Source organism: Triturus cristatus, chromosome 7, assembly GCF_964204655.1.
Source record: "Triturus cristatus chromosome 7, aTriCri1.1, whole genome shotgun sequence".
In the NCBI taxonomy this organism is placed as follows: Eukaryota; Metazoa; Chordata; class Amphibia; order Caudata; family Salamandridae; genus Triturus; species Triturus cristatus.
In genome coordinates, this window is record NC_140590.1 from 1,141,823,619 (window position 1) to 1,141,838,249 (window position 14,631).

Genomic DNA, 14,631 nt, shown 5'->3' on the forward strand with positions numbered 1-14,631 from the left:
GATGGTAAAACACACAGACTTCAGACCCCTCCTAAAGAAAGCATCTGCCAACCCCAGCGGTCTCAAAAATTATCAATTGATCTCCCTGCTCCCCTACCTGGCCAAAGGACTTGAGAAAGTCATCAACAAGCAGCTCACCTAATTCCTGGAACAAAACCACCTACTGGACGAGTGGAACAAAACCACCTACTGGACGAGTCACAATCAGGATTCCGTGCCAACCACAGCACTGAGACAGCACTGATTGCCACCACAGACAATATCAGAACACTCTTCGACTGTGGAGAAACTGTGGCACTGATCCTCTTCGACCTCTTTGCGGCGTTCGACATCGTCTCCCACAACACCCTCATAACCAGACTCTACAACATAGGCATACAGCAAGATTCCCCCAAGTGGATCGCCTCTTTCCTTACAGTATTAGCCTTATATTTATTTCACTATGCATTTTTGCTGAGTTGTGTTTTAGATTGCTTTTCTTACCTAAATCAATAAAAAAAATTAAAAAAGAGGCCAGTGCTGCCCTACTGTATTTACAAATAGGTAACTATATTTTAGGATTGGATCTTTTAGAAATTCACTTAATGGTTTTTAATAGAATACAAATCAGTGAACACCTGAGAAAGAGCTAGAGGTTGATTGCACTTGAATAGGTCCTTAACCTTTTTGTCCTTTCTTCCATTACTACTGAGAATAGTGGCAGCAGAACAAATTCAAAGATTTCCATGTTGTTGCTTTGCAGATCTTAACAAATTCAGTGTTTTATAAAAGAGTGGTGTTTAATGAGCATTCAATCATCCGATTAATCTTTGCATATGCAAACTTGATCCATGCCTTAATAAATTTGACAATAGCAGCCATAGCTACAGTTTCCCCCTTCTCTGCAGAGCCGCAAGCAATGAATATTTCTGGGGTGGTGAAAACATCTCTTGTTGTCTTAATGTAATGACTAGGGGCCCTCTTTACAAGTACTTTGTGTAGGGATCTCATCTACATATTTAAAGAACACCAGAAGAGACACCATCCTATTTAAGACAGTCTTACTTAATCTTGGCCATAAGCCGGATGTTGGATCCTGGTGGAAACAACCATTCTTGAATCTGATAAAAGACGTCTGATGATAGTACTTGAATTTCTCTGACTCTTGGTTGATTTAGTAGCCAGTGGTTGATAAAAGCCATTTTTCACACCCTAAATTAAACATTATAACAATGCACAAGCAAGAAAGAAGTGATCATAAGCCTTGGAGCAGGAATCTTAAACCCGGAAGTGATCTTTCTAGGAAAAACCTAACACTGCAATGCGCGAACTAGGGTTCTCATATACAATGACCCATTGGCAAATCTGGGTGTACAATATGCACATCGACTAGTTTGCGAATGGCTGTGCACTTTGGAATGCAAACTATGTATTAATAGGTTACATTGCTAATTGTACATTATCTGTGGTCACAAAAGTGTATTTCTAATATTGGAAGGTCACAATTTGCAGCCTCGTGTGAATGGCTGCAAATAAAGGTATGGTGACTGTCAAGGCACAGCAGACCAGCATCCTAGTGTTTGCTTTACCAAAAAAGGGATTTTTTAAAGCAGCTGGTATCCATTAATGGGACAGGTGGTGTTTTAAAAAAACATTTATTGAGAATGCATTGGTGGGGAGGGTGCTATGGCCCCCTCAACAATTGTCTAGTCAGTTTGAGGACCCTACAAAAATCCCAAGAGGAAGATGTCCTTCAGGGACAGCTTCTCATTTTTGATTCAGATATCATTGGTTTTATGGTGTGCGGTATCTGATAAATGGTTTGCGACCACAACTGTGGTCACAATGCATTAATATATCACATTGTGACACCCAGGTTTGGAGGGGTATGCACCCTTCTATTTGCAGTTTGTAATGCGCGCTAAAACCTATTTTACGAATCAGAAAAGCTTTTGTGACTCGTAAAAGGGGGGTTGTATATAACAAAATACTATTTTATGGGCCTACACCCAAGAGTCAAAAAACATTTGTGCTTGTAAAAGAGGTTTTGTATATAACAAAATATAACAAAATATTCTTTATTTGCCTATGGCTAATTTGTTTGCATTTCACAGACTTTGTGATCGCAGACGAGTTTTGTGCATGAGTTCAAATGTTTCTTGATATAGTTGCTTATGTAAATGTGATGTTGCTGCCAAATGCACTCTAATGCAAGCATGGTGCAATGATGTGAGCGTGAAGTTGCCAGGTGGATTGCAAGATTAAGGTTTTTGTTCAGGATCCTAACATACATTAGTTTGCAGTTTATGTATTGGGTGGTTCTATAGATTTGGCCTGGATGGAGCTACCGTTGGAACAACTACAAATGACCAAATTCTAAGATAGGCCCACTCAGCCAGCCTAAATTCCTGTAGAGTAAATTGGTGTGCATATTGAAGGGTCAATGTTCATCACATTTGCCTTGTCCACATGGTGCTTATCAGAATCCCATTGTATGGCGACGTCCTGCATATGAGTATCAGTTTGGGAGGGACAGTACAGGAAAAACATGCAAATAATCGCTACACTAGCTCAATGTAAACAGTGCCCCATTTAAACCCTTATAGGTGCATCTGCAGATGACGTGTGGGCATTTAAAAAAAACTGTGTTTTATGGGCCCAGGTAAAGAAGTTTCTGGTTATTTCATTATTATACCCATATCGTTATTGTTCTATAAAACAGTTGGTTATTTTATTGAAAACATTTTCTGATCAACCTAAAATAAAAATATTAACTTAATTTCAGATAAATTTACATTTTAACACTATTGCATCTGTTTTGCAGGTACCTTCCGTCCATTTCCATTTTAAACAGGGATTCCAAAGCCCTTTCCACAGTTTCAATATTATCTGATAAAAACAATGACTTAAGTAATCTTAACAGACAGGAAGTTCGGAGTATGTAGACAACATGCGGACAGTGTTTTGCAACAACTTAATAACGCATCGGCATGTTCTTTGTAAATGAGCACGTATCATTTACATAATTTATAAACAGTATAGCTAACTGGCTTAAGTTTGCAATGAAAAGAAAGAAGGGTCATACATGGTTCTAAGAAATGAACTTGAACTCAATTCCTCTTTGTATTTCATTAGCATCTTCAGTTAGCTCTTACTTCTTGAATATAATAATCAAAGTTGAAGCCGATTTGCAATCTCTTCTCCTTATAATATCTCCTATACCTTTTTTGATTACTGGCTCATTCATGCCACTATCCGTGACTCCAGACTTCAGCTCTATTGTATAGTACCAGAAAACAGTAAATGTATGATTAATTGTCTTCTTCTAGGATTCATTTTGAGTTTAAGGCTTCTACCTGTACCTTGAGGTAGTGTATTTCATGTTCCAGTTGTATGCTTCAAACACTTCCATTCTACAAGTCTAGTAAAACAAAACCACCTTTCATCACTTATAAACACATACTGCCTTGGAGAGCTTGCAGTGAAACTTTCTTACTATAGGATATTTTCAAAGGCTCTATAGACGTACCACTATATGGTATTTTAAAATTAGCCAGGCAATAGTCTACAGTCCAAGCTCGCTAGGCATTCCTTTGCATGTTTACAACTAGCTCCTATTTGCTTCAATATCAAGAGTTACTTGTTACCTTCCTCCTGTAGAATTTTACACGTTAATTCAGTTGTTTCTAAACAATTAACTATTATAATACAGAATAGTCTGAAGCAACAGCAACCTGTCTTCTCAGTCTACGGTCCATTATAAATTGTTCATCTACATTCGTAATGAAATTAACTTGAGAATTTCTTTATTTCCGTGTGTTGCGCGTTAGTGGACGGGAGTATGTGAGCAGAGTATGTGATTGGAGTCAGGCGTCTTTAACCTGAAGTGTCCCCTGCTTCTAGGCACTGCCCCTTCAGGTTTTGTGGGCTGATCAATAATCCTGTTCAAAACTTTGATTATACGAGTGCTGGTACATAAACATCTATAGCTGGGAGTGTGGAGAAGGAGAATATATATGCATCGTATGGTACCTGTTCTAGAGATGCATACATTTTTGAATTTTCTAAGGGATGTTATTGTTGCCCTCAATTTATAAATGATGTGCTCTTTAATGATTTCATACATATCTGTGTTTTTGTATATACGTGGACTTCTACAGCCAACATCTAACTACGAAATAAAAGAACAAGTACACACTGTTAAATTGCAAGTCTAAAATGGTGGCTTGTTCTCGAGTCATGACATCCCACTTATAGATCTAAAGGAAGCCTGCATCTGCTAGCTCAAGGGAGGACTTATCAGTTAAGAGGCTAATCCCTCTTAAAGGATATCTGTCAGTCACCTGGGAAAAGGGATGGGTTTGGTCAATTGCACTGTTGACTCTCTAACAGTTCAACAACGCCCTACCAGAGGGAGTGCTGAAACCTTCATTCCTTTTTTGTACGCTCCTTCTCCAAATGAACCAGAGTTATAGAGACTGGGCAGACTGAGCATCTTCTAGGCATCGCCATCACAACAGAGCTAAGGTAAGACAGACAGGAGCAAGTGCCTTTAATTTCGTATCTGGCCCCAATGTTACTGATGGCATTGAACAGTTTCAGTGTTTTTTCCAGGCAAAGTGGGGCTGTGTCCCGACACTTATATATATAATGTGGATGTAAAAAGCATTCTTTTCAACCCTTCTGGAGTAAATTAAAACCTGCTCTTTGGAATCTTACTTCTTAAGCAACCTCGATTCCTCTGCTATCAATTGCATTAATGGCAAATATGTTGCAGAATCTTCACAGCAGTAAGATCTAAGCGGGGTCGGTCACTATAAGTTTACCTTCGGGAGCAGCATCTCCCATGGATAATGTTGCCCTGCTGGTATAACGTCTAAAAATTACTCTTGGTTACGAGGTATGTCATATACATTCTCCACGAGTGACTGTCGTTCCTACTCTGCATAAAGGGCTTAATGTGGATTGGTGTCCAACTGCTCTCTCTTCTATGGAGTCCGAAACAGACTTCTCTCTACTGGAGATTCTATTGGCACACCCGCATTGCCCCCATTTTCTGCTGGAAGCTACCATACAGTATGTGTGTACTTCGCTGTCTATTGTTTTTGTGCTGGAACTGTACTAAGCTCGCAGTACCATGTTGAAGTTCTGCTGCTCAAATAGCAAACATCTTTCTTTCAGACAGAATTTGTCATTTTCATTATTTCATCTCTTTGCTTCTTTCTTTCCGATTTTTTTTTTGTTTCAACATTCATTTGTTGATGTGTCTTATTTGAAGCTGTTACCTTTTTAGGTCGAATCTACTTATTAGACAGGGTGTGCAGTGCACTGTCAGCTGTGAGACACACAGTGACTTACAAAGTGAATAAAGGGGCTTGGCGACCGCTCATTGCTTACCATTGATTGGTTTTCCTCATCACTCTCATTTGCCTGCTTCTTATTTGTGTCCCAACATGTCAATCGCCTGTTAATCCCTCCCACGGAGCACTGCCTCTTTACAATCTCTTTCATTGGCTGACATCTTTGCTTCCACTGCTTGCTTTTCAAGCACTAATTTTTTTCTTTTGGATTAATTCAGCTATGAGAGTCCTTGTGGTTTCATTGTCTTCCTCATTTTGGGCCTTATGTAGGTAAATTACATTTACCGATTCTTAAATACCGAATTTTACCGATTCGGTATTTATGAATCGGTAAATGTAATGTAGGTAAAAAAATACCGATTCGGTAAGTGTCGGTATTTTAGAATCGGTATTTACCGATTCGGTAATGGTAACCTGTATCTCATTGATTCCTATGGGCCAGGTGGCCCATAGGAATCAATGGGAAGCCAGTTACCATTACCGAATCGGTAAATACCGAATCGGTAATGGGGGGAGCTCAATCAAGGGTGGCAGGGTGTCACATTGACACCCTGTTGCACCCCTGATTCCTGCATGTGTGCACATGTGGCACACATACATGCCCTGAGGGCATGTGTGTCTGCCACATTGCACACATCTAAGGGCCACAAAATGCATTTACTGAGTCATTCGTCATTTACCACCAACTTTCAGTTGGTGGTAAATAACGAATCCCCACACCCACCACACACTCCCCCTACATCTCATTTCTGTATTCGGTATTTACCGAATCGGTAAAATTACCGATTTGGTAATTTTACCGATTCGGTAAATTACCGAATACAGAAAAGATCCCCCTACATATCAAAAGCCTAAATACCGGTTGGTAACGGTATAATTACCGAAAATCGGCCGTTACCGACCGGTATTGGGCTACCTACATATGGCCCATAGTCTCTTCCCTTGCAGTCCATGTTGCTCTTTGCCACCCATCTACTTCTCCATGTCCCATTTCTTCTTGTGCTCACACATATGCTTCCTCCTTGCCGTCTGTGTTGCTTTTTCCTCTGTCTTTCTTTGGATCGTTCATAAATTACTTATAAATGACTTGTATGTAAAGCACATCATGCACTCACAGTGCAAACTTGCACAAACCACACACCTTTTCCTTTGAGGTGCATACTCAATTCAGGCAGACTCAGATTAGTAACACTTCTTCAGCATAAGTATTTAGGACCAAAATAATGTACTTGTTTACTGGCCCGACGTAGCAACAAATAGCACGCTGCGTGAACACAAGCACTTGTATGCTTGCAGCTGCTTACTCAGTTTGTTTCTGTTCCTGTTTTTGGTTTATCCGGGGTTCCTTTCCTCTTTATTCTCTGTCGCTTTCTCTTTCAATCTCTCAGATCCACCCCAAATGTAGGCACTGGCTGCAGCATAAGGACTTTTGAATGGCATTTTGGTGTTCAGCACTCCATTTGCTGTAGTCAAAAGTCTTTTGTTGTAATCCAGAGCCCGTTTTGGCCACCTGACTTGTCGCTGTGGGAACAGCACTGGCCACCTTGGGCACCCCGACACATGCACGTTTCTCAATCAGTCCAAGATTATCACCAGAATGTCCACAGGTGGCCCTCACGGGGCAGTGCCTGCAGCATGTGCTGCACTTGTTGAGGGCAAGGCAAATCATAGTGGTGTTGTAAATGTGCCACCCAAATCCCATTGATAGGCTCAAGAAGAGGGGGTGACGTCATTCATTTTCCTTTCTCTGTGACTCTAGGCAGTCTGACTGCTGATGATCTAACTGTTGTGGTAAATAGGGTCTCTTAGCAAGCAGGTTTCCAAAGAGTGTTATTTGTAACAGGAAATGCTTTTATTTGCATCTGAAGAGCCGTCTCTGCCCTCTCATCACCTGACCTGTTTAACCTGTGACCGCCTACAAGAAAACAGACTGAAAGCCAGGAACTAAATGTTATTTTGCATTTCACAATTCTGCGCTTTGGCACTATGGCACGGGACACCAACACATATTTGTTTCAGCCAACACCATATTGCATTGTGGGGCTTGTAGTTTTGCTTTTAACAATTTCATAATAGGCTCATAACCTGAGCATGCAAAGTGCTGGTGGCTAGAATGCCACAATTGGCTGAATGTGTTGAACATGACATGGAGCTACTTGCCAGTTAGGTTTCTAAATTATGCAAAGTTGTCTACACCATTTTCAAAACTGCTTGTTTGACGTGTAAAATCAAAAGTAAGTATTGCTCACATGTTTTGTGAGAATTCACTCACATCATGCATTAAAACAAGCTTTGGCAATATAAATCGATTTTTCTTATGTGCAGTGGAATGTTTTTAATCTGAGCTTCACAACACAACAATGGTACAACATGGTGAGCTGCAGCTCAACCTTCCCTAACGCAAAGTATAAGTTAAGGATGGGTGGCAGTAGTAGAAGGAACAGCCCACAATTTTATCTCTTATACAGGACAGGTACAACAGAGGTATCTAAGACACGTAAGAGGAATGAGAGGCGTTACAGGACCTTTGTATGATTTTAGTAAACAGACAAATATACAAGAAGTACAAAACTCCTCAAAGACATTGCCAAACCTCTTCTGGAAAAAACCCGCGTTTATTCACATCGCATGATAAACACTCACTGTGTTCTTCACCAGTGGGTTCAACATCTAGCACGGAGAAACATTCAAGAGCACTACTGTTCACTGGTTGTACAGTCTCTTAGATATGGGTTCTCTAGGTTGGGTAAGGTTATGTCACTTATGTCAAAATGTATTTCTCCCTTTGTTAGATTGTCATATCTATATTAAAATTATATGTAGGTGAGCCAAAGATTTGTTTTACAGGTTGTAAGAAGCTGGGTTTCTGTTGTAGTAACCCCCTGCTTTTTGTCAAACAACTGATGCACTTTGACTTGATGTGCCCTGTGTCCCTGCCAATCAGGTTCACAGGGCCTGTGTTCTTTCCCCAAAACTGTACCTTTTACACCCAATTGGCTCTCTCTGGCCACAGGTCAGCCCCTGGTAAATGGTACCACAGGTACCCTGGGCACTGTGACCAGGGAAGGCCTCTAAGGGATGGAGCACTTATTGTGCCACCCTTAGAGGCCCTGTACCTCTACACACACACACACTGCCTTTGCAGGCTGCGTGTTTTGGTGCAGTACAAAGTGAAGAGTCGACATGGCACACATCCCTGTGTGCCATGCCTACAACCCACTGCCCTGGCATAGATCAGTCACCCCTCTAGCTAGGTGCCCTATACCAGTGGTGAGGGTACAGGTGCATGAGCCCTGTACCCCTACAGTGTCTAAGTCCATTCTTAGACATTGTAAGTGCAGTGCTGCCATTACGAGTATATGGTGCTGGGAGTTTGTCTTTACAAACTCCACAGCACCACAATGGCCACACTGAAAACTGAGAAGTTTGGTATCAAACTTCTCAGCACATTAAACCCACACTGATGCCAGTGTGGGATTTAATGAAAAATGCACTCAGAGGGCATCGTAGAGATGCCCCCTGAAAGACGGCCAGCCTCTGGTGGGTTCCCTGACAGGTACACACTAGTCTGCCACCATGAGACATGTTTCTGGATCCGTAGGGTGGGAGCCTTTGCTCCCTGAGCCCAGAAACAAAACCTTTCCTGGGCGGAGGTGTTCACACCTCCCCCAGGCCAGGAAGAGCCATCTGTGGCAGGGGAGCTTGAACGGCCTGGCATCCTTTGAAGTGCGACTCCCAGCCTCTCCTGCTATCAGGAGTAGGCCCCCTTCCTGTCTCCCCTCCTTTTCGACTGGAAGACAGGCGGGAAAAATTAGTCAGCCCAGAAGGTGTGCCCACCTCTGCCAACCCCACCCCTCAGGTGGGGGAGGCGAGGTGAAGCCCACTCTTCAGTGCCCACCATCTTGCAGATGGCAGGCACTAAAACGCCCCCTAAATACTGTATTTAGGGGGTAGCCCTGAACCAAGAAGGCAGACAAGAACCTGCAAGAAGAAAAGAAGAAGAAGGACTGAACAGCCGTGCCGAAGCTAACAAGAGGAGGACACCCACTGACTTGGCCCCAGCCCTACCGGCCTGTCCCCACCTCGAACCTGCTCCAGCAAAATCCTGGTGTGTCCTCCAGCCAGCAACCTCGACAAACCCAGAGGACCTGCCTGCCTTCAATCCCAAAGACCTTGTCTCCCGTGAGCACCGGATTTGTTAAAACAACAGACTTCAGTTCTGCAAGGATCCACGGGTCTGCACCAATCTGCACCCGACGCCCCGGCCCGAGTTCGAGTGGCCCAACACCAAGAGGAGGTCCCCCCCGGCTATCCTGACCCAAGATCCGGCGATCCTGACCCAAGATCCGGCAACCCCTGACCTGCCTCTAGCCGATGTCTGCAGCCTCAGACCGGAAGGTCCCACTACCCGCTACCAGGAGCTGGTAAGAAGATCTGGCCCTAAAAGGCACCCCTGCACCCGACGCCCCACGGCTTTGGGTGGCCCAACAGACGGTGCCTAACCAACCCCCAAGATCCCAACTTACCTCTCCATGTGGTCGTCGCACCGGGAAGACCTTCGTCCCGAGCCTGCAGTGCTTTTGTAATCCGGAGACTCCCCATTGAAAGATACAGGGCTTCTGACGCCAAAACAGCCCTCTGTCACCCGGCCGGCCCAGTGCCGATGAGGGTGCATCTTTTGTGCTGGCCTAAACCCCCATTTGCCCTGAGCTTAAGTCCAGGAGCTTGGCTCCCACAACCCAGTGGCCTGCTCGTCAGCAGCCACCAACCGGATGCCCCCTATCCCCTATTGGATAACAATGGGGGATAGCACTCAGCCCTGTGCACCCGGCCGCCCTAGTGCCGCTGACCGTGTAACAAGAGTGCATCCTTGACCATGGGGGACCCCAGAGTCTAACCCCAGAACACTAACTCCCACAACAAAGTACTTGCCTTTAAACCGATAACACTATTTTCCTCCATAGGATAACATTGACTGTTTTTCTATGAAAAGTTTTTAAGTGTGGAGTTGAAAAACATAAAGAAATTCTTTAAAATTGCACTAACTAACAAAAACGCTTTTACTTACCTGTTTACAGGAAATGTCCCTGTGCAGTATCCAGGCATACTGCACTGTGTAAGAAAAGCAATCTCAAAAGTAACTTACCTGTCATTTTACTAAAACTCCCATACAAAGTATATGTACTGTATTCTGAAAAGCATTGCATTACCAGTGACACTACTGTAATCAAATCAAAGTACATTTACAATTGCAATTCAAACTGTTTACAAACTGTATATTTACTGCAAAGTATTTATCACGTATCTGGGCCAGGCTTGCTTGGTTCTAGGAAATAAAATAACTAAAAGAATATTTCTATACAAAAACAATTGGTCTGAAGTTCAGTCTTTGGGTGTGTGAATTCATTTGCTGACTGAGTGTGTACAACAAAGGGTTAACACTGCCCTCTGATAAAGCCTTACTGCTCGACCACACTACCACAAATAGAGAGTGAGGTGCTATCTAATTTTACTACTGCCTACCTTTGGGGTTGCACTAGTCTCTGTGCACACTATACCTCACTTTGGTATAGTATATACAGAGCCAGCTTCCTACACAGGTGTCTCCCTACTTCAAAATTAAAAACAGGAGGGGCAAGCAGAAGACCCCCTACTTCTCCTTTCCATTATCATTACTTTGCTTCAATATGGCCCCCATAGGTTCAGGAGTCTTCCCCATCAGGTGTCCTCCCCATCAAATATTGTGAAATAATCCCTGCTTCATAGGGCATGTAAACCAGTCTCGGAAGGGTGGCCGGGCGATGGGACAAATTTCCTGATGTCCCACTCGCTTGAAGAGGTCTCACAACTTGCTATCGGTGAGGCTGTCAGCACGTGCAGCATGTTTCACATGTCTAGTCACTGTAACTGTAGCCTAAGCTATGAGACAGGCCATGCCCACGTCGCCGAGTCACACTTGTAGCTTACTGGGTGTGATCAGACTGGAATGTATAGGCATTGAGACTGCAAACTACGCACCAAACACCAAAGCATGTCCTACCTTGCTACGAGTGCCAATAGGGCAGTGGAAGTGAGGCGGTGACGGCAGGTCTCATAATTCTGCATGGCCCCATCCGTGCTGAGCCTGTCTGGAAAAGCAGCTTCATGAAGGGTGAGGGGAATAGCTCATAGCTCAGCTTGGACCTTCTGCTCTGCTGAAGTATCACTGAGTGCCGCTTTATGCCTTTTATGTAAAAAGTGCATTTTGGACTGTTTCACTTTCGCATCTTAGATTATATCACTGCACTGAATGGCCTTTATTAAAATTGGTGAGCCACACCCATTGTGCTGTGACAATTGTATTAATGATTCCAGCTATCCTGTTTATTCTGAATAAGCATTTATTTGTATTTGTTTTTAATAAATGGATCAAAGATTATGGTCTATTAAACTATACACAAGAGAGAATGATGTACAGAGTACATCCTGAACTATTTCAAGATTCTCTCAAATGTGAAGATCATTGAAATGGAGGCCCAATGATGAAATGTAATTTCGCAGGGTCACACTGTTTCCTTATGCTTTGAAGCTGGGATTGAAACCAGGTTTCCCGATTAGACATTGTGCAATTCAAATCCTGAGTAGTTAATACATTATTTCTCCCTTCAGTCCTGAGGACCATTTTATTAGTTACCCCTGATGCAAGTCAGTTATCTAGTGCCTCAAATACAAGGCCTTTATTGTAGTTAAATATAGAGCAACATTACGGTTAGGCTGTCCGGTTTTAGGTTTAAACCTATAATAACTGATAAAACCCCACTGAAAGAGAAATAGCTTTCACCGGTGAAAACATATAAACACTGAAAAAACACCTGCACAACCACAAACTAAATGCAATTCAAAGAAAGGAAAAAGAGAGTGAAAGAGTCATTTTCTTTCTTCCTGAAGGGGCCAACACATTGTAACTTTGTTATACAAGCTAGCAGAAAGAATGTCTGGGCTAGCATTAGTCTGCTTGAGTTTTGTTGTTTAGGGATGCCACTAAAATATTGTTTCTTTTTTCTTTTATTTTTTTGTCAGTTTTGTGGTCTTTGGTCTAAAGATGCAGGTTTTAGAAGCATGTTTTAGGTCTTGTTTAATTATTTTATAAACTGTAAAGAAGCAGGAAATATCTAAATCATATTTGATATTTTGGCTCTTTCACTGATAGGTAAAATGGCTAGTTTCACAAGAATCTCTCCTAATATGTGTCATCACATTTACCCAAAGAGAATGGGTAAAAACCCTTAATACATCAGCTCCCACTTGCTAGTGAGTCAGTATTGATATCAGGCGAATTGCTAACACCTCAGTCTTTAAACATTCAATGCAAGGTATAGTGACAAGTATATGTTAAAAGAGTGCTATCACCAAGCATCTGGGATAGTGGTTAAAACATGACACCAGACTTTTAGAAAACATGGAACACAGTGTCACTTGGAATGCTCTGCAAAAAAGGTTCTTTCCAAGTTCAACAAAGATTGGAGTGATATTGTTTGTATTTGCAGTGATTCAGCTACGTGTATGAAAAAGTTTTGTGATGACCTGTCAAAATTGATACCTGAGCTGAAGTGCCTCCCTGTAAGAGATCCTTGCCACTTGTTAGATGGTATGCTGAAAGCATCCTTACAATCTTCAGAGTTAATGAGTAATGCTATTGACTTTTTAGTCCATTCCGGTGCACTGTTTTCTTATGGACAAGAAGTAAAATTTAAATATTTATCATTTTGTGCTTTGTGAGGCATCAAAGAAAGAGCCATCCCAACTGTGTCCCTTAGCTGATGGTTCTCAGTCCAAGGGGCTATGAATGCTATATTATCCATGTGGCAACTGTTTTCAGATTTTGTGCTGAGTGAGGATGCCAAAGGCAAGAAATGTGAGGATCTTTGGTCACATATTGATAGTGATGTGAAAAAGTACACTATACTGCATTCTTAGATTTTTACAGGAAAACATAACTGCTGTAGTGAACATAATAAAAAAATCTAAAGTCGGAAAACACTCTTGTCTGCCAAGTGTTCAGCATAATTGGTGTAGATGTGAAACATCTCCTTGAGGGTAGGCTGGGCGACACCTTTAGTGACTTTGCACTGCAACATGTTCCATGTTAGAGTGCTTGCCGCTTGGCAAGCAAAGCAATAGTAAAGAGCAATTCAGGAACTTTTATTTTACAATGTAAGAGAAATTACTTGCAATGATGCATAGAAATGTCCCTTCACCACCAATGGCATTTGAAGTCAATAAAACCTCACTGGTACCGCTTCGACAACTGAGGGCATAAGCGCCCAGATCAGCGCAAATGTTGCAGAACTACACTGTCTATATATCATGCTCTATCAGTGCAGAAAGCAAGCAATAATAAAAGCAAAACATTCCATAAACACCAGAAAAACACTGTTTCTGTAGTTTTTAATGGCGCGACAATGTGAAACCACTGATAACCACTGTTTTTTTAAGGTATTGAAATAACTTGAAAACACTGAAAAAACCCCACCAGAATTTACCAAAAATAGAAACTGAAAACAGGAAAGCCTAATTTACGGTATATTAAACTATATACATGAGGGGCCCGATTCACAGAACTAACTTAAGACAAAATCCTAAACTTACTACCATTTTGGTATTCACAGAAGGCACTTACTCATTTTGGTATTCACAGAAGGCACTTACTCATTTCGGTATTCACAGAAGTTAGGAGTCCTAACTTTAGGACTCCTAAATTCCTTCTGTGAATACCGAAAGTCTTAAAATTAGGATTTTTCTCAGTTTAGTAGTAGTATAGTTAGGACTCCTAACTTTAGGACTCCTAAATGCCTTCTGTGAATACCGAAAGTCTTAAAATTAGGATTTTTCTCAATTTAGTAGTCCTAAATTTAGGACTCCTAACTTTAGGACTCCTAAATGCCTTCTGTGAATACCGAAAGTCTTAAAATTAGGATTTTTCTCAGTTTAGTAGTCCTAAGTTTAGACTTAGGACTACTAAATTGAGAAAAATCCTAATTTTAAGACTTTCGGTATTCACAGAAGGCATTTAGGAGTCCTAAAGTTAGGAGTCCTAACTATACTACTACTAAACTGAGAAAAATCCTAATTTTAAGACTTTCGGTATTCACAGAAGGCATTTAGGAGTCCTAAAGTTAGGACTCCTAACTTCTGTGAATACCGAAATGAGTAAGTGCCTTCTGTGAATACCAAAATGAGTAAGTGCCTTCTGTGAATACCAAAATGGTAGTAAGTTTAGGATTTTGTCTTAAGTTAGTTCTGTGAATCGGGC

General features: G+C 41.8%; 1 long non-coding RNA gene across 2 annotated transcripts in view; it reads left to right on the forward strand.

The window, feature by feature from the left end:
- Positions 1–4,366: 4,366 nt before the first annotated feature.
- Positions 4,367–14,631, forward strand: part of LOC146811255 (uncharacterized) — a 242,335-nt gene continuing 232,070 nt past the window's right edge. For both annotated transcript variants that reach the window (XR_014966705.1, XR_014966706.1), the window contains exon 1: positions 4,367–4,506. This is a non-coding gene — a long non-coding RNA (uncharacterized LOC146811255). The remainder of the gene's footprint in view (positions 4,507–14,631) is intronic.